This window comes from Dipodomys merriami, unplaced genomic scaffold (genome assembly GCF_024711535.1).
Source record: "Dipodomys merriami isolate MVZ:Mamm:240054 unplaced genomic scaffold, mDipMer1.0.p SCAF_352, whole genome shotgun sequence".
NCBI classification, from domain to species: Eukaryota; Metazoa; Chordata; class Mammalia; order Rodentia; family Heteromyidae; genus Dipodomys; species Dipodomys merriami.
This window is the reverse complement of record NW_027205071.1, coordinates 352,396-379,006: the sequence shown is the minus strand read 5'-3', so window position 1 is coordinate 379,006 and position 26,611 is coordinate 352,396. Positions and strand designations below refer to the sequence as shown.

Sequence of the window (26,611 nt, the reverse complement as noted above, 5' to 3'; positions counted from 1 at the left end):
CTCCGCATAGAGCGGAGGGGCCGAAGGTGTGGGGCGGTGCACGGAGGGCGTGCATTCGTCTTTATCTGGGTCCTCTCTCTCCTTCCCTTTCCTCCTCTTACTTATCTTTGTTTTTTCTATTTGTTCTATGAGTGATTGTAGTTCCTCTGAGTCTGTAGACTCAGAGGTCTCTAGTTCGGCAAAATCGGGGTATAACCCCCCCCTGCTCTCCTCCTTTTCGCTGTCTGCCCTTTCCGATCTTTCTTCCTGCAGCATTTCTAAGGCGGCCTGACCATTCTCTACTGCCTCACTGCAACGCTGGTCCTCGAGACAGCCTCTTATCAGTTTCCATATTGGTCTCACTCCTCTCTTAAGCATTCCTTGTTCAGAGGCAAAATCTAGGTCCCTCCCTAGTTTCTCCCAAGAGGCCACCGTGAGGCTTCCGGAGACAGCGAACCACGGGGCAACGATGTCACATTCATTCAAAAATCTCTCTAAAGTACTTTTTTTTATTTTTAACTTTTTTGAGTGCAGTAGCTCATTGAGAGCCAAAAAAAATTGGGTGCGAAGAAGAAGAGCCCATGTTTTAAACATTTAAAGCTGGTAAAAAGACTTTACTTTCACTTTTGGCTACTCTATTGACTAGCCCCGGGTTCTCACTCTCTCTTTATCTACTGAGAAGAGCAAAAATCCCCCTGCTCTTGTCACAGATTCCCCATTTACCTGGGAACTTACCGGTGCACCACCCTGACCGCAGAGAGTTCTGAGTCCTCGTTGGGGTTATGGCTGAGTTCCCCGTACGGGCCACCACGTGTCGCTACCGCCTCGACCAGCAAGGAAGACGCGACACTGGACTCTTCTCTCTGCAGTTTATTCAGGACCTTTGAGTAATCTTCTGACCCCAACCCTGGGGAGAATTCCCCACAGCCTTAAGTACCCACTGGGTAGCCAACGCTGATACGCCACGTGAGAACCACCAATAGGTTCAGGTGTGTGGAAGCAAGCCAGATTCTTTGCCTTAGCCCTATAAGGAGTTGTTTACCATGAGAGCACTCGCCATCAGGAAGGCGGAGGGCGGAAGCTGGTGCTATCTTCCAGGTGCGGCCTCTCACAGCTCTCTACAGGACATAATGATTTGTATAGCACATTGTTGCAATGGGTCCAATGTATCCCTATTTAAAGGTTGGTTTTGCCCATTGCCTCAACAAATTATACCAACATCAAATAAAATGGAAGCAGGGGTTATACCATGGGGGAGGGACATATAAAGCAACAAAGAAATAATCTTATAAATATGTTAGAAACAATTGCAAGGAAGAAAAAAAAACATTTCAATACTTATCTTGGGGTTCATTACACCTAACATGAACTTAACTTACATTTTCTGCTTGTCTCAAAAATATACTAGTTATTGCAAATAAAGGAAACCATGGGAACTATATTTTTGGACCTGGCTTGATTCACTTAATTTTTTCCAAGTCTTTCTACTTCCTATCAAATGGGGCAATGTCATTCTTTCTGATAGAGGCATAGAATTCCATTGTGTGTATCTACCACATTTTTTTAGATCCATTCATCTAATGAGGGGCATCTGGATTGGTTCCATATCTTACCTATGGTAAATAATGTTGCAATAAACATAGTTGTGCTGGTAGTTTTAGTATGGTCTTGTTTGTGATCGTTTGGGTAAATGCCCAAAAGTGGGATTGCGGGGAAATAGGGGAGCTCTATGTGGAGTCTTTGGAGGAAACTCCATACTACTTTCCAAAGTGGTTGAACAAGTTTACACGCCCACCAACAATGCACTAAGATTCCTTTCTGTCCCCATCTCTTCCAGTATCTGTTGTTATTAGAGTTCTTGATTATAGCCATTCTAACTGGGCTGAGGTTGTACCTCAATGTTGGGTTGATTTGAACTTCTTTTATAGCTAGAGAGTTTGAACTTTTCTTCATATGTCTATTCGCCATCCTTCTTTCCTCTTCAGAGAAGTTTCCCTTTAAGTTTTAGCCCACTTATTTATTGGTCAGTTGTTTCTCTGAGGATTTGTTGTTGGGGTATTTAATTTTTTGAGTTCCAGGTATATTTTAGATATGAGACACTTGTCTGTTGTATGGCTAGTGAAGGTGTTCTCCCAAACCGTGGGCTTTCTATCGATCTTGCTAGCTATGTTCTTTGCCTTGCAGAAGCTCTGGAATTTCATGCAATCCCATTTGTCCAACCTTTCTTTGATTTGCTGTGTTTCTGGGTCTCTATTAAGAAAATTTCGGCCTGTGCCAAGGAGTTCTAAGTTTTCTCCTATTCCATCCTATAATGTTTTCAGAGTGTCTGCTTTGACTCTGAGGTCTTTGATCCATTTGGAGTGGTTTCTGGTGCAGGGTGATATATAAGGATCCAGCTTTAGTTATCTACAATTGATTAACCAATTTTGCCAGCAACATTTACTGAAGAGGCTGTTTTTCTTCCATTCTAATTATTTCGGTTTTTCATCGAAGATTAGATGGCTATATATCTGTAGATTCAATTCTATTCCATTGGACCTGAGGTCTGTTCTTGTGCCATTACCGAGTTGTTTTGATTACTAGCACAGTTTGAAATTTTGCATTGCTATTCCTCCACTTTTCTTTCTGTTAGTGATCTTTTATGCTATTCAGGGTCTTTTCTTGTTCCCTATGAATTTTTGGATTGTCTCTTCTATTCCTTGAAGAATGAAATAGGGATATTGTTAGGTATTGCATTGAATTTGTAGATATGCTCCTGTTAAAATGTTTTAACTCATCTTGTTTTAGTTTCGGCATGTCGATATTTGCTATGAAAAGGTCCATTTCTGCCAAGGTCTCAAACTTATTAGCATAGTTTTGATAAGTATTCCCTTTTACTTTTCTTAATCTTGGTTATTGCTCTGGTGATGTTTCCATTTTAATCTCTGAGTTTATTTATTTGGGTGAGTTTTCTTCTTTTTCTGATAAGATTTGCTAAGGGTCTTCCAAATGTGTTAATTTTTTCTAAGACCTAACTCTTTGTTTTGTTGATGCTCTCTATGGTTTTCTTGGATCCTAATTCAATTAATTCTGATTTAATTTTAATTATTTCTTTCCATCTCAATGATTAGGGTTTATCTTGCTGCTCTTTTTCAAGAAGGTTCAGATGTCTCATTAAATTTTTGGTTTTAGATCTCTCCAATTAGTTGATGTAGATACTCAAAGCTATAAACTCGCCTCTGCCTACTGCCTTTGCTCTGTCCCAGAAGAGCTGGTAATTTGTGTGCTCATTTTTGTTGAATATCGTGAACATTTGAATTTCCTTTCTAAACTCTTCCCTGAATCACTGGTGATTCAACAGTGTGTTGTTCAGCCTCCATATGTTACAGGACTTTCTTTGGTGGTTTTTGGTGTTGAGGTCTAATTTTTTTCCCTTGTGATGTGAGCGAATGTAAGGTACAACTTCAATGTTTCTGAATTTGGACATGAATGCTTTGTGACCTGAAATGTGGTCTATTTTGGAAAATATTCTATGTTCTGCAGAGAAAAACTTGTATTCTGATGCTGCTGGGTGAAATATTCAATAGGTGTCTGTTAAATCTAGTTGATATATGCTGTTGTTTAGATCAGCAGTTTTAGACTTGAGCTGAAGAGCTGAGGAACAGCGCCCAGGCCCAGAGTTCAGGCCCCACAACCGACCAAAAAAATCCCTCTGCCACATCTGCCTTGCTTGCTTTGACTTCCCTCATGTTGGCATACTAGGAGGCCAGCATAAGTTGAAGCTCCAGAAACCTTTTGGATAGGAAAAGAAACCAATGCATGAGAAGTGAGGGTGTTTTAGAACAGATTTGGAGCTGAACACAGCCAGGAGGGCTCATGGCTTCAGCCTCTGCTGTCTTTTGAATCGTTGCCCAGTTACCAGCTATAAGTTTTTGCTCCAAAATCAATGTGGCAAAGTCTGCAATTCTTATTGACTCATCCCCATACACAGACCTAGTTAGGCATCCAGAATGACTTAAAATATAGATTTCCTAAATCAGAGAAATCTGTACCAGAGTAAATGGGCAGAAAGAATTTAATTTAATCAGGTTCAATTCATTTTTATTTGCTTATAGTTTAACTGAGAGAACAATATCAAACTAACCAAGCTTTCACAAAATCAAAATATCCAAGCAACTACATTTTACAGGAAGTAAATATTCACAGCACTAATCCGAATTTCTGAAGAGGTGGTGCTCTCAGAAAATAAGGAATTAGGGTTCAGGACACATGTCAGACACATTTCACAACAGCATCAAAATTAAATTCATTACCACAGGTGGCAAATGTTGCTTACTCTCAGCATGTAAGTACATGCCATTTTTTTCTGGTCCTTACTAAAAAAGATGGAAGAGTTTGATTTCCCTTCTCAATTTCAATGTTCAAATTCACATTTTCTTCTAAGGGAGTCATTTATCTCACACACCTGACAATACAGAATATGTCTTCAAACCAGTGTCTTCTGGGCATCTGGGAGCAAAATAGGAAGAATAAAACAGGCTACAGGAAGCTTGATTGTTCAGGAACAAATCATGTTTGTACTTCTGCTTTTTCTATTTAATTGTGAAAATACCGTACAGAAAGGTTACAATTACCTTAGCAAGGTAATTAGTACATTTCTTTTCAAGCATTGTTGCCATGAAAAGACGTGATGGCACAGCTAAGCTAATTTGGGAGTGCTTGTCCTTTCCAGCACCCAGGTGGGAAGATGGTTAGTTGGGAGGGGAGAAAGGTCTTAGAGTTTCAGAAAAAGGCAAAAGAATTGTGCATGGATTTTCTTCTCAAAAAAAAAAAAACCTTTAAATAAGATACATTATTCTCTTCACACACAAAAAAAAACCATACAGTAGTCCCCTTCACTGTAATTTCCCCTTCTGTAGTTAGTTACATGTGCTGAACTGTGCTCTGAAAAGATTACACGGTAAAACATCTCATATTTTGAAAGTAACCACATTCACATAATACCTTTTTTTGGGGGGTGGGGGGGTTCTTTTGGAGATAAAGTTTCACTGTATATCTCTTTGATTACTTTCCTGCCTAGGCTTCTGTTTCCTGGAATTACAGGTATGCACTTCCACATCCATTTCACATTACTTGATTTTTTTACAGTATATTGTTACAATTTTTCTATTTTTATTAGTTACTGTTATTATTGTCTTACTGTACCCAATTTATAACTGAAGCTTTATTGTAGCTATATTTGTCTGGGTAAAAGCATAAAATAGTCATCTTGGTATTTACAGTGTTGCTTCCAGAACTGATTGAGTATACTAAAATCAGCATAGGCTCTAATCCCATATAGAAAATAGCATAGTATGTCATACAAAGTAAGTTACACTTTAAATCACGTCAAGGTTATATATATTACCAACATACATGTAACAGTATGTAAATAGTTGCTCTTTTGAATGTTTGGGGAACAAGTTTTTTCCTGAATATTTTAAATTTCTGGTTGATTGAACACCTAGATGTGGAAATTCTGGATACTGAGGGTTAACTCCATAAAGTACTTCATTGATTATAGGTATCAACTTGAAATGTATATCCAGAGGCTAAACAGGAACTACTGTAAAGATCAAAATGAAACTTGAAACACTTATTTTGCCACAATTATTCATTAAATAAAATGTGGATAAACATGATTCTGTACCTTTTCCTCCTCCTCCTCCTCTTCCTCCTCCTCCTCCTCCTCTTCCTCCTCCTCTTCCTCCTCCTCCTCCTCCTCTTCCTCCTCCTCCTCCTCCTCCTCTTCCTCCTCCTCCTCTTGTTCTTCTTGTTCTTCTTGTTCTTCTTCTTGTTCTTCTTCTTGTTCTTCTTCTTGTTCTTCTTCTTGTTCTTGTTCTTGTTCTTGTTCTTGTTCTTCTTCTTGTTCTTGTTCTTGTTCTTGTTCTTCTTCTTCTTCTTCTTCTTCTTCTTTCTTCTTCTTCTTCTTCTTCTTCTTCTTCTTCTTCTTCTTCTTCTTCTTCTTCTTCTTCTTCTTCTTCTTCTTCTTCTTCTTCTTCTTCTTCTTCTTGTTCTTGTTCTTGTTCTTGTTCTTGTTCTTGTTCTTGTTCTTGTTCTTGTTCTTGTTCTTCTTCTTCTTCTTCTTCTTCTTTCTTCTTCTTCTTCTTCTTCTTCTTCTTCTTCTTCTTCTTCTTCTTCTTCTTCTTCTTCTTCTTCTTCTTCTTCTTCTTCTTCTTCTTCCTCTTCCTCCTCCTCCTCCTCCTCCTCCTCCTCCTCCTCCTCCTCCTCTTCTTCTTCTTCTTCCTCCTCCTCTTCTTCTTCATGCTGAAGTTCCAGCACAGGGCATTGCATATGCTAGGCTTGGTCACTTACACAGTTGTACATCCCAACCCTCTAGAGCTTCTAAAAAGCTAGTTTGAGCATTTCACAATGTTTAATAATCAACACAAATTTTCATTTTCCTTTCTAGGCTCCCGAGCAGGGAAAAGTGGGATGGGGGAATAAATGGGATAGTCACTAGGGAAAATTTTGCTGATTATCATATTTTTGTTCATATGCCATTTAAAAATATATCACCATATAATTTAAATCATGTTTTTATTATTTCTTCATAGGAACGAAGATCAACTAATTTTTTTTTATGTATAAAGTTCACAATGCTGTCTCTATAAGAATCTTTTAAAAAATTCTTTTGACATGACTTCTACAATCTCCAAAGAGGTAAAACTTAAGTCTATATATTAAATATTCTAATCGTCATATTAAATAATTAAGAAGGGCAAATCAATAGAAACAATGAAAACTATGTCAAAGATAATGAACAGGACAATTACCGATCAAACAAATGCTTATCATCTTTGAGAACAACAGTCTGAGAATGTGCAGAATTACTGACAGGACAATGTTTGAATTAAAAGGAAAGTGGAAAACCCTTAAAATATTGAAAGAAAAAGATGCGCCAATATGTCATGCCTGTAATCCTAGATGCTCAGGACGCTCATTAATGGCAAAAGAAAAGCAAGAATAAACTAGATAACATCAGATGAACAACTTTAATAATTCAAAGGCCACTATAACAGAAGTGAAAATATATCCAACAGATACAGGGAACATATTTGTTAATACTACAATGATCCTGTGTCTTAAGTATTTTTATATCTTATAATTCTCTCTCCATATATATTTTTTGGGGTCCAGTCATGGGGTTTGAACTCTGTGCCTGGATGCTGTCCATCAGCTCTTCAGCTCAACGCTAGTGCTCTACCACTTGAGCCATAGCGCTACTTGTGGATTTTTTCTTTTCGCTTATGTGGTGCTGAGGAATTGAACTCAGGGCCTCAAGCATGCAAGGTAAGCACTCTACCACTGAGCCACCTTCCCAGCCCTAATTCTATATATTTCTGAATAGTATATTTCTTTTTTTTAATTGTGGAAATACTGTACAGAGATCTTACAATTACATGAGCAAAGTAATGAGTACATTTTTTATCAAGCATTTTTGCATCGTCCTCTGTCTCCCTTTCACATCCATTCTCATCCCCCCACCACGTGTCCCCCTATCTTCCCCCCAGGCCAAAGTTGTAAAGTTAATTTTTCAACATAACGACTTGTATAGCTCATTGTTGCTATGGGTCCATCTGTATCCCTATTTAAACTATTAGTTTCTTCCCTTCCCCTCCACAAATTATACCAACATCAAATACAGTGAAAACAGGGGTTATATTGTGGGGATCGGACATACAAACCAACAAAGAAATCATCTTATGAATGTTAGAAACAATCACAAGAAAGAGAGAAAAAACATTTGAATACTTATATTGGGGTTCATTTCACCTAATATCAACTTATCTGACCGTTTCTGCTTGTCTCACAAATATACCTTATTGCAAATAAGGGAAACCATGAGACCTATGTTTCATTGGGCCTGGCTTACTTCACTTAAATAAATTTTTCCAGTCTTTCCATTTCCTAATAAATGGGGCAATGTCATTCTTTCTGATAGAGGCATAGAATTCCATTGTGTATATATACCACAGTTTCTTAATCCATTCATCTACTGAGGGGCATCTGGGTTGCTACCATATCTTATCTATGATAAATAATGCTGCAATAAACATTGTCGTGCTGGTAGCTTTAAAATAATCATGTTTGTATCATTCAGGTAAATGCTCAAAAGTGGGATTGCTGGGAAATAGCGGAGCTCTATGTGGAGTCTTTTGAGGAATCTCCATACTATATTCCAATGTGGTTGAACAAGTTTACACACCCACCAACAATGCACTAGGGTTCCATTCTGCCCACATATCATACAGAATCTGTTGTTAGAGTTCTTGATTGTAGCCATACTCACTGGGGTGAGGTGGAATCTGAATGTTGTTTTGATTTGCATTTCTTTTATAGCTAGGGAGGTTGAGCATTCCTTCATGTGTCTATTGGCCATTCTTCTTTCCTCTTCAGAGAAGTTTCTCTTTAAGTCTTTAGCCCACTTACTTATTGGGCAGTTGTTTCTGTGAAGATTTGTTGTTAAGGGATTTAATTTTTTGAGTTTCAGGTATATTTTAGATATGGGACCCTTGTCCATTGTATGGCTAGTGAAGATCTTCTCCTAATTCTTATGCTTTCTATTGAAATGGCTAGCTTCATCCTTTGCCATGCAGAAACTCTGCAATTTCATGCAATCCCATTTGTCCAAACTTTCTTTGATTTGTTGTGCTTCTGGGTCTCTTTAAAGAAAAATTTGACCTGTGCCAAGGAGACTTAGAGTTTCTCCAATTCCATTCTGTAATGTTTTCAGAATGTCTGCTTGGACTACAGGTCTTTGATCCATTTGGAGTTGATACTGGTGCAGGGTGATATATAAGGATCTAGCTTTAGTTTTCTACAAGTAGTTAAACAATTTGGCCATCACCATTTCCTGAAGAGGCTGTCTTTCTTCCATTTTAATTTTTTAGCTCCCTTATCGCAGTTTAGATGGCTATAGGTCTGTAGGTTCATTTCTGCATTTTCAATTATATTCCTTTGTTCCTGAAGTCTGTTCGTGTGTCAGTATCAAGCTGTTTTGATTACTGGGGTGTTGGAGTAGAGTTTGAAATTTGGTATTCATTTTCCTCCAGCACTTTTTTTTCTGCTTTTGATGATTTTTGCTATTCGGGGTCTTTTATTGTTCCGAATGAATTTTTGGAATGCCTCTTCTACTTCCTTCAAGAATGAGGTTGGAATATTGATAGGGGTCACATTGAAGTTGTAGATAGCCTTTGCAAGTATTGCCATTTTCACGATGTTGATCCTTCCAATCCAGGAGCATGGGAGGTTTTTCCACTTTCTAATTTCTGTTTTGATTTCCTTTTTTAGATTTTTAAAGTTTTCATCAGCCAGGCACTGATTGCTCGTGCCTGTAATCCTAGCTACTCAGGAGGCTGTGATCTGAGGATCATGGTTAAAAGCTAGCCAGGGCAGGAATGTCTGTGAGACTCTTATCTCCAATAAACCACTAGAAAACCGGAAGTGGTGCTGTGCTTCAAGTGATAGAGCTCTCGCCTGGTGCTGAAGAGCCATGGGACAGCACCCAGGCCCACAGTTCAAGACCCGTGACTGACAAAAAATAAAAAAGTTTCATCATAAAGATTCTTCACTTTTTGCTTAATTCCTAGGCTTTTTATTGGGGGGGGGTTATCATAGATGGAGTTGTTTTCCTTGTTTGAGCCACACTTTTCTCATTGTTGGATTAGAGAAAAGCCATTGTCTTTTAGGGTTAATTTTATAACTGGCTACTTTGCCAAGTTTTGAATCATTATGAGTAATTTGGGAGTGGAGTCCATGGGATACTTTATATACAAGATCATGACATCTGCAAAGAGGGAGAGTTTTACTTCATCTTTCCCTATTTGGATCGATTTTATGTTTGCATCTTGTCTTATTGTTGTAGCTTGGCATTCTAATACTAAATTGAAAAAAAGTGGAGAGAGTGGACATCCTTGTCCTCTTCTTTTTTTATTGTGAAAATACCGTACACAGGGGTTACAATTACATGGGCAAAACAATGAATACATTTCTTATCAAGAATTGTAGCATCCTCCTTTGTTTTTTTTCCCCATCCCTTCACATCCTTCCCCCGCGTCCACCCAATCCTCCCCCTGCTCACCAAAGTTGTAAATTTTGTTTTTGACATAACGACTTGTACATCTAATTGTTGTAATGCAATGGGTCCACCTGTATCCCTATTTAAATTATTTGATTTTCCCCTTCCCTCCACAAATTATAACATCATCAAATACAGTGAAAGCAGGGGTTATACTGTCGGGTAGGGACATACAAAGCAACCAAGAAATAATCTTGCAAATGTGTTAGAAATAATCGAATAAAAGAAAAAAAAACACTTGAATACATATCTTAGGATTCATTTCCCTAACATTAAATTATCTGATCTTTTATGCTTTACTCAGACATACACCAGATATTGCTAATAAGGTAAACAATGGGACCTATGTTTTGTGGGGGCCTGGCTTACTCACTTAATATAATTTTTTTTCCAAGCCCTTCCATTTCCTAACAAATGGGGCAATGTCATTCTTTCTGATGGAGGCATAGAATTCCATTGTGTATATATACCACATTTTCTTGATCCATTCATCTACTGAGAGGCAACTGGGTTGGTTCCGTATCTTACCTGTAGTAAATAATGCTGCAATAAACATAGTCGTGATGGTAACTTTGGACTTGTTTGTGAACATTTGGTTAATGATGCACAGGCCGTAATTTTCTTAATAGAGACCCAGAAACACAACAGATCAAAAAAATGTTGGATAAATGGAATTGCATGAAATTGCAGAGCTTCTGCATGGCAAAGATCATAGCTAGCAAGATCAATAGAAAGACCACGAATTGGGAGATGATCTTCACTAGCCATACAACGGACAAGGGTCTCATATCTAAAATATACCTGGAACTCAAAAAGAAATAAATCCCCCAACAACAAATCTTCAAAGAAACAGCTGCCTAATAAGTAAGTGGGCTAAAGACTTAAAGAGAAACTTCTCTGAAGAGGAAAGAAGGATGGCCAATAGACACATGAAGAAATGCTCAACCTCCCTAGCCATGAAAAAATGCAACTCAAAACAACATTGAGATACCACCTCACTCCAGTTAGAATGGCTAAAATCAAGACCTCTAATAACAACAAATGCTGGAAGGGATGTGGATAGAAGGGAACCTTACTGCAATGTTGGTGGGAGTGTAAACTTTTTCAACCACTTTGGAAAGTAGTATGGAATTTCCTGAAAAGGCTCCACATAGAGCTCCCCTATGAACCAGCAATCCGTTGTCCCCTTCTTGATTTAAGAGGAAATGGCTTTAGGTTTTCACCATTAAGTATAATGATAGCTGTAGGTTTGTCATATAAAGCCTTTATTCTATTGAGGAATGATCCCTGGATTCCTAATTTTTCCAGAGCCTTCATCATAAAGGGTTTGTTGGATGTTGTCAAATGCTTTTTCTCAAACAATTGAGATAACCATGTGGTTCTTATTCGTTTTCTTGTTGTTGCGATATATTAATTGATTTGTGTATATTGAACCAACTTTGCATCCCTGAAATCAATCCTGTTTGATTGTGGTGTATTCTTTTTTGGATGAATTGTTGAAGTCGATTGACCAAAATTTTGTTGAGAAGTTTTGCATCAATGTTCATCAAAGAAATGTGTTTAAAGTTCTCTTTTTTTATGATTCCCTGCCTGGTTTGGGGGATGAGGGTTTTGATGGCCTCATTGAATAAGTTCTGTAGTGCACGTTCTCTTTCAATTACATTGAAGAGTTGGAATAGTATTGGTGTGAGCTCTGCTTTGAAGGCCTTGTAGAATTCTGATGTAAATCTTTCTGGTCTTGGGCTTTTTTTAGATGGGACTTCTCTTATTGCTGTTTCTATCTCAATGTTTGATATGTGCCTGTTAAAATGGTTTAACTCATCTTGCTTTAGTTTCGGCATGTCAATATTTGCTATGAAAAGGTCGATTTCTGTCAAGTTCTCAAACTTACTAGCATAGTTTTGAGAAGTATTCCCTTTTAATGTTCTGAATCCTGGTTGTTTCTCTGGTGATGTTTCCATTCTCATCTCTGAGTTTATTTATTTGGGTGAGTTTTTTTTCTTTTTCTGATAAGATTTGTTAAGGATCTGTCAATTTTGTTAATTTTTTCAAAGAATCAACTCTTGGTATTGTTGATTCCATTTTTTTTGGTTCTAATTCATTTAATTCTGATTTAATTTTAATTATTTCTTTCCATCTACTGCGTTGGCATTTATCTTGCTGTTCTTTTTCAAGGAGGTTCAGATGTGTCATTAAATTGTTGGCTTCATATCTCTCCAACTTGCCTCTGAGTACTGCCTTTTCTGTGTCCCAGAGGAGCTGGTAATTTGTGTGTTCGTTTTGTTGAAGATCATGAACACTTGAATTTCCTTTCTAATCTCTTATGCGACTTACTCGTGATTCAACAGTATGTTGCTCAGCATCCATGTGTTACAGGACTTTCTTTGGTGGTTTTGGCTTTGGATTCTAATTTTATTTCCTGTGGTCTGAGAGAATGCAAGGCATAATTTCAATGAATTTGGACTTTTGTTTTGTGACCTAAAATGTGGTCAGTTTTTGAAAATATTCTATGTGCTGCTGTTGAAAATATTCTATGTGCTGATACTGCTGGGTGAAATATTCGTTAGATGTCTTTTAAATCTAGTTAATCTTTGCAGTTGTTTAGATCTGCAGTTTGTTGAGTTTTTGCTGAGTTGATCTATGTACTGTGGATAGTGGTGTGTTAAAGTTCCCAACAATTAATGTCTTTGGATCTATGTGAGCTTTAAGGGAAGTATTGTTTCTTGGATAAATTTGTGTGCTCCGTTGTTTGGCAAATAGATATTTAGAATTGTAATATCCTCCTAAAGGAGCATACCCTTAATTAATATGTAGCGACCTTCTTTTTCTCTTCTCACTAATTTTAATTTGAAGCCTTTTTTATCTGATATTAGGATTGCAACTCCCACCTGTATATGGGGGACATTTGCTTGGTATATTTTGTTCCAGTCTTTCACTTTCAAAATATGTTTGTTTTTATGGGCAAGGTGTGACTCCTGAAGGCAGCAGATAGAAGGATTTTGCTTTTTAATCCAACTAGACAGTCTATGTCGCTTAATTGGAAAGTTAAGTCCTGTAATGTTGAGAGATGGGACTGAGAAGTATTTTTTTATTTGGAAAATGCCATACAGATCGTTTACAATTACATGGACAAGATAATGAGTACATTTCTTATCAAGCATTGTTACCTCCTCCTTTGTTTCCCCTTCCCATCCCTTCCCTTACCCCCATTACCTAATCCCCTCCCCCCACCAAAGTTGTAAAGTTCATTTTTCAGCATAACGACTTGTACATTTCATTGTTGCAATGGTTCCACCTGTATTCCTATTTAAACGATTAGTTTTTTCCCTTCCCCTGTACAAATTATACTAACATCAAATACAGTGAAATCTGAGTTATTTTTGTTATGTTAAAAAACGAACTTTACAACTTTGGCCCGGGAATGGGGGAGGGAGGGTGTGGGGATCAGTGTATGGGGAGATGAAAGGGATTGAAGGGGAAACAAAGGAGGAGGCAACAATGCTTGAAAAGAAATATACTCAATACCTTGCCATTGTAATTGCAACTCCTTGGTACGGTATTTTCACAATAAAAAAAACTTCAAAAAATATTTATCCCTTAATATAATTCAAATACCAATCAAGAGTAATTTTATATAATCATTACAATTGTCATTTTATTACTATCATAAAACAGAATAAAATACCAGTCCCAATTATTACCTACATATCATTAGTCTTAATTCCTAATCATTATCTAAATATCTTAAACAATCTAAATAGTCATGTCTTTAATATAGACATAAATATTCTATCCTTTTTACTTAACATTTTCCAGGGGCATATATTCATGTTTCATTTTTTAAATTTTTTATTTTATTTTTATTTTTGTGAACATACTGTGCAGAGAGGTTACAATTACATGGGCAAGATAATGAGTACATTTCTTATCAAACATTGCAGCTTCCTCCTTTGTTTACCCTTCACATCCCTTCCTAGCCTTCCCTCACCCCCCCCACTCAATTCTCCCCCCCCCACCAAAATTGTAAAGTTCGTTTTCCATATGACAACTTGTACTTCTCTTTGTTGCAAGGGGCCACCTGGATCCTTAAACGACTTGTTTTTCCCCATCTCCTCCACAATTTATACCGACATCAAATATAGTGAAAGCAGGGGTTATACTGTGGGGGAGGGACATATAAAGCAACAAAGAAATAATCTAATAAATGCGTTAGAAACAAATGCATGAAAGAAAAAAAAACATTTAAATACATATCTAAGGGTTCATTTTCCTTGCATCACACTAAATCTACCAGCACAACTATGTTTATTGCAGCATTATTTACCATAGCTAAGATATGGAACCAACCCAGATACCCCTCAGTAGATGAATGGATCAAGAAAATGTGGTATATATACACAATGGAATTCTAAGCCTCCATCAGAAAGAATGACATTCCCCCATTTATTAGGAAATGGAAAGGCTTAGAAAAATTATAATAAGTGAAGTAAGCCACGCCCAAAGTAACATGGGTCCCATTGTTTCCCTTATTTGCAATATCTAGTATATGTATGAGTCAAGCAGAAAAGGTCAGATAATATATTCATGTTTCTAAGAAATGTTCACAGCAGTTAAAAATACTTTTGTGAAATTAATGTGATTCATGTTGTTGTTGTTGTTGTTTGTAAGGCCTGGACATTGTCCCTAAGCCTTTTTGTGCTCATGGCCAGCACTGTAGTACTTGAAGCAAAGGGCTAATTGCTGTTTTTGAGTGGTTAATTGGAGACAAGAATCTAACATGAACTTTTCTGTCGGGGCTAGATGTGAAAACAGCTGCTAGATCTCAGCAGCCAGAGGAGCTAGAATTATAGGTGTGAGTTACTGGCACTTGGTTTGATGATTTTTTTAATTTTGATTATGTTTGAAGATGTTTGTTTCACTCTAATGCACACAATTCTATACATAAATATATATATATATATATATATATATATACATATGTATGATGACAAATTCCCTCTAAAAATGTATAAATTTCCACACATAACATTTATACACACACACACATACACACACACACACACACACACACACACACAAACACACACATATTTCTGAATATATAGGCTCCCTCAAAAACTTTTATGCTACTATTTTTTACCCTTTTCATGTCAAAGATATATAGTCTATTTTTCCAAAATTTTTCTAGAGTAAAGTGACTAATATTTCAATAGAAAGTAGAATATATTATTTTCAAGGTAATTTTAGATATACACATGATCTTGTAGTAATATTTATAGTATATTACTTGAAAAAGTTGTGTTCAAACCCTTAAATATTTGTGTGTAATGACAGGGAGAGAGGAAGTTAATTCATACTGGTTAGGAATGTGCAATACTTCAAAAATCGGTTCAATAATTTGTTATAAGCACATAGTCAAGCTACCTGATATGGCTTAGTTTTTTTATTTCTTTATTTATTCAAAATTTTAACATGAATGCATGCACAGTGGTAATATTAAAATTATTAATCAAAATACAAATAATACAAAATCATAGACACATACCAGGCTTTCAATAATTAGCACTTATTATGCTAATAATAATTTTGTTGAAGATGATGGTGACCAGAGTGACCCTGATAATGACAATGTTATGATTGAAAAGGAAAAATTTTTAGACATCTTTGAAGCTAGATTTCCCACATTGAATACATAATAATAAACAGAGTTGGATTACATACAATAAGAATAACAAGAGGAGAGTTTCAATATCAAGAAATACAATCACATAATCAGGTGAGGCAGTAAATCCATATGTGGTTTTTGCAGTCTCTCTAATGTCTATTCACTCTTCTTGTTGGTATTGTTTGCTTATAAATAAAATCGTTTATTTCCACATGTTTATTATCCCACATAGATAAAATATAATAATCTGAGTGCTTTGTTATCAAATGTTCTTGTTTTTTCTAGCCTTGGGAACTTAGGAGAAACCCTTTCACCACCCACATAGCCAGTTGCTTAGTTATATATCCTTAGAAGGTAACAACACATACCTCAAGCATGCTTCACTCAGTAGGCAGAAATCCTTATTCAGTTTTAGTTTCTTTCCAGTTCACTGAAGAAAATCTATGTATAAATTTATGAAGAACACTTGGCAACACATACAGCAATAAGAAAATTTTGATGGACTAAGATTAGTTTTCAACCTAGTGTGATTAGTTCAAGTAACATTCTCATCTAGATACTATTCAATAACGAATGTTTTCCAGTGATATGTTGAGTATGTTCTTCAATGCAACTGTAGACACATGACCCAATTTACATAATACCACTTACATATCTGTAGTTGCCTTCAAAGGACACAGCCCTTAGAGCCAGGAGGTAAAATATATTTTTATTTCTGCATGAAACAATTTGTGACTTTATACCAACAAACTGAATTTGACTCTTTCCTTATTTGTAAACTAGGGTGGAAAATGTAAGGACTCGTCACTTTTCCTTTTTCTTGCTCTAGGAGTAAGCAAATGTATTCTTCAATATTTCTGGTAGATTACATCCATTTATAGATGAGAAATGTAAGGCCAACAGTCAATGTAGTGAGTAAATAATGATACTAGAATTTGTGTCTGAGCTCTTCCCTCTGCATACTTACAAGGAGCAGTAATTTGTTGATGGAGAGGACCAATATGTAAAGACAATGGGGAAAAAACATACTTTGTAAATAGCTGTTTAAGACTAGGTGACCAGTGATGAGTACATGAAACAGACTTGTGTCAGGGGCATAAAAAGGAGTACATAGAAATCATATTAGTGCTGGGCGCCAGTGGCTCATGTCTGTAATCCTATCTACTCAGGAGGCTGAGATCTGAGGATCACGGTTCAAAGCCCGCCAGGGCAGAAAAGTCCATGAGACTCTGATCTCCAATGAAAACCACTAGAAAACTCGAAAATAATGCTGTAGCTCAAGAGGTAGAGTGCTCTCCTTGAGCTGAAGAGCACAGGGACAGCACACAGGCCCAGAGTTCCAGCTCCATGACCAACCAAAAAAAAGAGAAAGAAATCAAATTAGTAACAGAAACTAAGAAAATCTTGATCGTTCATCTTATATAATGGGTGGAGTAGAAGGGTAAGAAGAAATCTAAAGGGTTCTACATCTATGACCAGGCAAATGTGTTAGTGATATTCTTGGCGATAAGGATTACAGGTGAAAATGATGGATTTAGGGGAAAAAACTCTCTGATAATTCTAAAGTTTATATTAAACAGATGCAAAGATAGGTCTGTTTAGATATCATCAAAATATCCATGACCATGAATATGAAAAAGAATGATAAAATTGGGGACATTATTAAAAGGAAGAGGAAAAGAAAAGTTATGACATAAGTGTAGCATTGTGAGCACCAGTGTGGACAAGATTGGAAGAAAGAGATAAGGAAACAAGAAAGTAATAAAAACAGATTTACAGAAGTGAAGAAAGGAAAGAATTTGCAGGAAGAAAAGGTCAAAACTGTTACAGAGACATTGAAGGAAATATGCTATTTGGTTTTGAAAACTAAAAGGACATAGACAAGTTTTTTTTTTTTTTTTTTTTTTTTTTAGGGGCAAGGGGTCCGGTCATGGGACCTGAACTCTGGGCCTGGGCACTGTTCCTCAGCTCTTCAGCTCAAGGCTAGTGATCTAACACTTGAGTCACAGCGCCACTACCGGTTTTTTCTTTTTTGCTTATGTGGTGCTGAGAAATCGAACCCAGGGCCTTAGGCATGCAAGGGAAGTACTCTACCACTGAGCCAACTTCCTAGCCTGATAGACAAGTTCAATAAGAACAGTGTTTTGGTGAACTGGTAGAGATGTAAGTCATATTGATGAAATTTTGTGATATGAATGTGAAGCCATAAAATTCCAGATCCATGAATTCAACAAATCCTGTTGATTTTAAATGTTAGGAACAAATGCTTTTATCCTGACCTTAGAAGTATTATACAGATGTAACTGTCATGAACTTTACTTAGATATATTCTGTGAATATTTTTGAAGACTGTTTAACCAGGAGATTATGGTTGAACTATAGCACAGACAAGCCTAATTTGCCCTACAGTTCCAATGAGTGATCCATGTATCTACATCAGTTTGGAATTTTATTGAAATATTGTTAGCTATGTTTGGTTATCTTTTCAGACTATTCATTATAAACATAGGACAATACCACCAAGTAAAGTTTGAACATTCAGTTTTACTGATGTTACTGAACACTCTGCAAATTGATTCTTCTTTAGAATAGAAAATGCCTCAATAGCCATTGATATGTCATAACTGTCATATACTCTATTTAAATATAATTCTTGTTAGGGATATCTCCATGCTGAAATAACCCTCTCAATGAACCTGCCACAAATTCTTATATGTAGGAAGTGCTCTTATAAACTTCAAGCTTTTATTGAATGGAAGAGTTCAGACATTACCCTCACCACAACAACTAAATGCCTAAAAAGATAAGACATTTTGTTTTACTACCTTTCTTTTATTTTCTGATACACATATGCATTTAGGGAAGGATTCTGATGTAACAATAATACAATGGTGACTTGTAATAACACAACATCTAGGATCTAGTGTTAATTCAGTTACTTACTAATTAGCTCCAAAGTGTGTGGATATTTTTATTTCTCCTGGGTAAACTAATGAGCTCCAAGAAAATATCCCTAAGGAGCCTTTCAATTCAGATATCACTGTTTGTCTCAAAATGCCTTAAATTCTACACCCTCTAATGTGGGCATAGAGTTATACTGTGGAACTTTTCTCCTCAGAGAGTGAGTACTACCCTATTGGTTAACATGGACAAAGTACCTTCATACATAGACTGGGTGTTTGCAAACAAGAAGTGGTATTTGAACAATGTTTTTAGCAGTTTGCACAGAAGAAATGGAAATAGAGCAACTGTGAAATCAAAAGGAACATGCAAAAAGACAAAGGTACAAAGTAGAATGTGCCAAGGAAATGCTGATGTGCAATTTCAAATAATGTGCTCAGGTGTGAGGGTGTGTTCAAAGTATAGCATCAGAGAATATACTTGGATATCTTGAGAAAAAAACTGCATTAAACTATTCTGGGATTATCATACAAGTACAAACTCGTTACACTGACTCTCTAATCAGTCACAACATCATTAATTTAGGGAGTATTTTCCAAGAGCATACTGAGAAAAAGAGGACTCATCACAATTATTGTTCAGGTTGATGTAACGACAATCACATAAAGTTTCTTAGAAGTCTTCATATATTTTGGAGCATTAAAGTGGTAAAAACCCAAGTAAATATTTTGCATGTATCTAAATTAAGTGGGACATATTATATTGGTGTCTCTTTAACTTGGATGTTATATTGTACTCTAAGTTGGGACAATGATCTGCTTTCAGTTATTTTCTTCTCTTCCCCTTCTTTTGCCCTTCCACTTAATGAGACATACTTGAGCTTGCATTTTTAAATCGTTCAAAATTATATGAATTTCTCCATACTTCTCGCAGCCTCCTATATCTTTCTCAAGGGAATATCTTTTCACTACCATTTTTTATCCCATATGATATTGGATATCTTCTTGACTAATTCAGTGCAAGATACACATTAGACTCATACATATATCTCAACACTTGTACCACCATAAAATCCTATCTTACTTAGAAATCATGATTTCAGTATGTCTGGGGAGGGGACATCTGTCATTTTTGAATGACCATAATTGTTACTTACATGCAAGCATGTTTTAAACCAATATGCCTCTCAGTAGATGAATGAATAGGCATGTCCATTGCGGTGCTGTGGCCTGTGGCATGGACGAGGAAGAAAAATGGTTGGCTACCCTTTGTTATTAATCCTGGGCCCCGGGGCTGGCCTGACGGAGAGTTTCCCTGCATAGGATAAGTATTTTTATAGTTATCCTTTATTGTCTATTTTTGGTCTACACACTCTTGCCTAGTGCTTTCCTTTTTTACATTTAGGGCAAATTCCTGTTCCTCTCTTGTTAACATCAGTAGCGTTTTTACAATTCTTCTTTATATGTCCCATTTGACCACATCCAAAACATTTTAGATTAGCGGGTTTGGTTTGTAAAGCATGCAAGGTAGTGGGCATAGTTTCAGCACAAACAACTGCATAAGCCGGGATTCAGATGTAATGTCTTTACACGCCCTTAAATATGTATTTACATCCCCAGATTCTTTAATAGGCAATAGGGCTCATCTACAGTCCTCATTAACATTCTCACAAGCCAACATGCCCAGTAGTTGTTGCTGTGCAGCCTCTCCCACAACAGTAAGTTCCAAGGTCAGTTTCAATCATGATAAAAATTCAACATAGGTTTTATTAAGTTTTTGAATTACTTTTGTCCAGGAGCCATAATGCTCTCCTACCAGCCGAATCCTCTCCCATGCCTCAATACCTATGTCTCGTAACTACTCATGGATCTCTTCAGGAGAGTTCACTTGCATATTAGCAACTGCATATTTTTCTGTTCTACTCAACATGGGAAAGGTTATGACCTATAGGCGCGGATTATTGCTCTGTGCATTTTGTCTAGTCCTTTCTGTACATAACTCAGTAAACCACATTTGCCATTGTAGGTATTCAGGATCCTTAATTAGGCTCTACAAAGCAACTTTCAATCCTCGAGAGCAAAATTATTGTAATGTCGGGCAAGCCCATTAAACAATTCCTTACCATAATGAGACTGAGGACCATACAACGTCACTGCCTTCTTAAGTTTACCAATATCATTGACAACAACACCTTCATATTTGACTGGTTGAGCTAAATCATTCATAGGGGCTGATCAAATTACAGGATAAGAAAAAATATGCATTTCATCATCAAACTCACTGTCTAAGCCTTCTGTTTTGTGAGGGAGTGACACGGTAAAAATTGCTTCGGCCAGCAGAGGAGCAGAAGGCTGTTTTACTTTCACTTTCTCAGATTCTCTTTCACTCTGCTAATTTCTAACTCCATATGTTGTAATCTTGATAAAATCAATTCCATTTGCTCAGACATTCTATTTACGCTTTCAGATTGTTCTTTTTCAGGCTTCTTTACTTCTTGTTTTTTCTGTTAATTGTGATGCATCCTTATCTATTACGTCCTTAACCTCAGAGTCCAATTGTAAATCTACAATAGAAGGGGTGGCCTCTTTTCTCATTTAAAGCTTTAAAAAGGGTATGTAAAATAGCCCAAATGGACCAAAATCTAACGGGAATCCTTTCCCCTTCTCAAACAGCTCTTTCTACATTATATTTTACTCATTTCCAATTATCAACATCTAATGTCCCTTCAATGGGGAACCAAGGATTCCATTCCCTAACTACATTAATACACATTTCTATGTCAAAAGAAGAAATAGTTATACCATAAGCAGCAAGTAAATGTTTTAGCATATGTAAGTACGGAGTAGACTTAACTTGTCCCATCACCCTGTAATTAAAAAAGTACTTACCTGTATATACCTTCCTGAATTCAACACTTCAGGGTCCCTGTTTGGGTGCCAGTTGGCAACGTCTAAGGCATTGGGGTCCCTGGGTAAGGGTCACAAAATCACCAGGATACAGGGGATACAGAGTGCAAACAGCAATTGCCACTGCATGCTGTGCTTTATTGCTAGTGGGTATTTAAAGACAAGCAAGTATTATATTTGCCAAGATTTAGTCAGGAAATATTCACACAAAGAATTTCAACAGATACAATTTTGCTTAAACTATGAGACAATGTCTTTGTATATTTTTATCTAAACTATTTTAGAGCAAGTTCAAACCACTTCCCTGTACTCAGGAAAATGCTTGACTAGCTGTTCCTCTATGCTTATGTAAGCAGAAGAGCTACTTCCTCAGCTCCCAGGAACCTGACAGGAGCTTTGAGATAGGGAGAGAGAACATATTCCCTCTCTAACTTGGCATGCCAAGAGCTTTCCACATACACAAATACAGTCCTCAGATAATCCTGAGGCCGGAGCCTGCATCATTCTGCCCCTCCAACACAGACCATGAGGTTTCACACAGATTGTCTCACCAACTCTTCTATTGATTTAAGCAAAACAAAGCAAAGCAAAGCATACAAAATAGACTTTATGGTTAATTAAGCTGCTATTAAAAATTCTAGGCAGAACTATACTGTTAAATGATGAGTTAGTAAATATGGTTTGTAGATACTTATCTCACATGTGTCACAAAAATAACCATGGATTCATAACTAGAAACTCTGAAGTGTACAGTATATTAATTAGGTGAGTTTCATTCGGTACCCAATGAAGAGAACACCACACGGTATTCATTCAGGTAAAGTAGTTTATTTACTGAACTGCTGCCAATGCCATATATGGTGGAAAGCCATGTAAAAAAATGGGGGACCCAACCTGGGAGAAGTATGTATCTATGTAAAGGACCAGATGAGGTGTGGCAGTTTGAGGGAAACTCTGGCGACACTGGATCTGGATGTGACTTCAAGTTCTGGAACTCACCTCTGGTCAGATGGAAAGTGTGACCAGAGGCTGACCAGGTTGTGACTTAACAGGATGGTGAGGTGGCTAACTCCAGGTGTGCCAGATACTAGGCAACACATGAAGGGTTGAAACTTAGCCAAGAAGTGTGAAGGTGTCTGAATAGGGTCTGCATGGCCTGGGGCAGACCTAACACCAAATACAGGTAGTACCTCTGACATATGACTCCTGACTCCAAACAATTCATTCTCAATCATTTTCTTTCTTTCTTTCTTTCTTTCTTTTCTTTCTTTCTTTCTTTCTTTCTTTCTTTCTATCTTTCTTTCTTTCTATCTTTCTTTCTTTCTTTCTTCCTTCCTTCCTTCCTTCCTTCCTTCCTTCCTTCCTTCCTTCCTTCCTTCCTTCCTTTCTTCCTTTCTTTCTTTCTTCCTTTCTTCCTTTCTTTCTTTCTTTCTTTCTTTCTTTCTTTCTTTCTTTCTTTCTTTCTTTCTTTCTATCTTTCTTTCTTTCCTTCTTTCCATCTTTCCTTCTTTCCTTCTTTCTTTCTTTCTTTCTTTCTTTCTTTCTTTCTTTCTTTCTTTCTTTCTTTCTTTCTTTCTTTCTTTCTTTCTTTTTTTCTTTCTTCCTTCCTTCCTTCCTTCCTTCCTTCCTTTCTTTTCTCCCTTCCCCTCTCTCACTTTTATTTTTTTGGTCGGTCATGGGGTTTGAACTGTGGGCTTGGGCACTGTCCCTCAGCTCTTGAGCTCAAGGTGAGCTCTCTACTGCTTGAGCCACAGCGCCACTTCTGGTTTTTGGGTGGTTTATTGGAGATAAGGGTTTCACGGACTTTCCTGCCCAGGCTGGCTTTGAATCGCAATCCTCAGATCTCAGCCTTCTGAGTAGCTAGGACTACAGGTGTGAGCCACCAGTGCCCAGCTCTCTCTCTCTATCTCTCCCCTCTTTCACTCACGCTCCCTCTCTTCCCTACTTCAGTATTCTCAACTCTCAAATAATGAACACTTGCTGAGTTGAACTCACAGGCTGGGAGAGCAGCTTAATTGGCATATGTGAAATTTATTTAATGTTTCCTTACACCTCTACCACAGGTCACTGGAATCAAATAATGAACACTCAGCAGCATAGCATCTTAAGCCATTTGTAGGAGGAAAGCAAGCATGCTCACTGCCTTCTGTGAGGTCGACCCTAGGAAGGTGGGGCAGACTCCTCCCTCATCTTGCTAAAACTCAGCCCAGTTTCTGCATCAGTAGAGGTTACTGCCTACAAGTGTCCCAGTTACCCAAGTGACACAAGTACTAGGCAGAGGCTTAGCCTCTTGTGGTTCTGAGATTAATGGCATGATTCAACATGATCCACTAGTTTGTTGTGATTGGGACTTCTAGAATTTTTGGTTAGACTATGTTCAAATTGTGATCTATTTATTTCTGATTGCTAACCATGATTATAGATGTGAACCAGCACATCAGACCATTCAAAGTTCTTTATCCCACATGGAAGACGTGAAGTTTATTTTACCAAATGACATACAAGTTGACAGACATAAAAGTAAGTCCTTAATTCTGGTCAAGATGTGTTATTAATGTGAAACAAAATTACTTAGCAAAATATCTGACTACTGTGATTATACTTTCAAACTTACCCTAAACTTTAATATCAAATCACCTATATTAGCCAATGATTCGCTCAAATTACCTGTAATCATTTATGTCTGTCCTATCTTCTAGAAGTATGGAGAACTGGAGCTCACACAATTAACTAAAGTGGTAGAATTTGAGAGGATCACAGTTCTAAATCAGTCTAGGAAGGAAAGTATCAGCCATATCAACCTACTAGGTGGGTATATTGGAATGCAATCATGATCCCTGATTTTGGGGCTTGGTGTAAAAATTGCTACTCTATGAGTAAAGTAAATTAAACAAGAAAGGATTGGTGGAGTGACTCCAGTGGTGGAATACTTGTCTGGCAAACACAACATCAAAACTCAAATCAACTTACTAAAGATAAAATAAGAAAAGGAAAAAAAGAACAACTCATACTGAGCATGCGTTCAATGTAAAGATTTACACTACATTATTGTAGTTATTAATACCATCATTTCTAGGAGCACACACATTTTGTGTGAAGACTAAATGAAAAAAATGACACCCTATATATAAAGCTTTGGTAAAACACGAGTCTAACTCACAATGGTGAACACTTAAGATTGCATGTGCAGTGGTGTTGCAGGGATGTTAAGGTTTATGGAAGTCCATGAACTTGACATGATGAAATTACCTAACCATACATAACCATACAATTAACTGGACAGATACAGTTGATATATATATTACACACACATGTATGTATATATTAAGTGACATATAAATAAAATGAAAAATTTATAAGGAATAGAGCTAGATGCCATGTCTGACTCAAGCAGAAAAGGTCAGATAAGTTGGTGTTAGGGAAATGAACTCTAAGGTATGTATTCAAAAATTTTACTTTCATTCCATTTTTTCTAGTACATTTATAAGTTTAATTTTGTTGCTTTTTATGTCCCTCCCCCATGATATAATCCCTGCTTTCACTATATTTTATGTTGTTATAATTTATGGAGGGGAAGGGAAAGAAAATCATTTAAATAGGGATTACAGGTGGACCCATTGCAACAATGAGACGTACAAGTCCTATGTCTAAAATGAACTTTACAACTTTGTTAGCGGGAGGTGGAGGGTCGGGTAGGCTGATGGGGAGAGGATGGGATGGGAAGGGGAATAAAAGGAGGAGGCTACAATGCTTGATAAGATATGTACTCATTATCTTGCCCATGTAATTTTAACCCCTCTGTACAGTATTTTCACTATAAAAAATATGAAGAAAAAGAATCAGCTGCTGTGGACTAAAAGTTTGCGATAATCCTTCTAAATTAATGACTGCACATGTTGTTACATGTCTACCATCCCAACTCCAGAGGACCAGGGCTGGTGAAGGATACCTGTCACAGATAGGAAGACCTCGAATAGGCCAGCAAGAGCTTATATTGAGGCTCTGTTTCAGAAATTCCCAAGACAGAAAGGTGGCTCCTCAGAGCCAGTGAGAGGACACAAGTCGTGGGTCATGGGGCCCTCAGAGGGGTGTCTGACCCGGGGTAGGGGTGGTTTGGGGGCAGCCACTCACCTGTGCTGCTGGGAGAATTTGCTTTAGGATGCTCCAGGTCGAGCGAGCAGTGATGGCAGTGGCATTGCAGACACATGGCCTCAGAGCAAAGAACCTGGGCCAGGGAGCAGGTTGGGGCTCTATGCGGCCTGGCAAGGTGCCATTGCCTGATGTTTGAAATTCCGCACCTTGGGAAGGAGGGAAAGAAGCCAGGGTGAGGGCAGGCATCTCAATTTCCTTCTATATTCCAAAGTTGCCTGGAGTCTCTTCCTCACCACTCAGCCATCTCTACCTTCCTTAATTGCTGGTAGTGGTGTAAACTAACAGAAGGAATCCTGGTGCTACCAGGCAGCATGGAATGTGGGCGTGACCACCATTCTTGTATCTCATTGGTCAGAAAGAACTATGAAAGAATGGGGGTGTGGCCAGAATCCTGTGATGCAAGCAGCATGGGCACAGTCAAGAAATAGCAGCTCCCCCAGCCCTTTTCTCAGGGAACAATGTCCAATTCAGTTGGATACAAGAGGGTGACCTCATTTAGCTGGATGGTTTCACAGATTGTTGTGTATGTCTGTTTGTTCCCATTCCCAGTCCTTGTACTCAGGATATGTGCACAGTCTGTGAGCTGCTTTTGATCAAGGTTGGCCTTCCACACTAGAGCCACAGTGATTCTGGCTTTGTTGGCACTGAAGTTGGACTTCTTGCCTAGGGTGTCTTCGACTATGATCCTCCCATCACAGCCTTGTAAGTATCAAGGAGGACTGCTGAGAGCCACTGGTGCCTGCCTAATCATTGGTCTTGTTGATGTTCTTGGACAGACTGGTGAGTTCCCTATCCTCGGGTTTAAGTGGTGGGAGCTGTAGCCCACAGTTGGAATCTTCGTCCTGCCACCTCCAAATGGAAGGAGATCCTAAGCAACATATTCCTGTCCATATGATTACCAATGGAATA

General features: G+C 37.6%; 1 long non-coding RNA gene across 1 annotated transcript; it reads right to left on the bottom strand.

Annotated features, from left to right (window-relative positions):
- Positions 1-1,048: 1,048 nt before the first annotated feature.
- LOC138804029 (uncharacterized) lies at positions 1,049-25,992 on the bottom strand. Its single transcript, XR_011365132.1, has 3 exons — positions 25,682-25,992; positions 16,112-16,184; positions 1,049-1,097 (listed from the first exon to the last, which is right to left on the bottom strand). It is a non-coding gene; the product is annotated as an uncharacterized lncRNA (long non-coding RNA).
- Between the last annotated feature and the right edge of the window lie 619 nt (positions 25,993-26,611).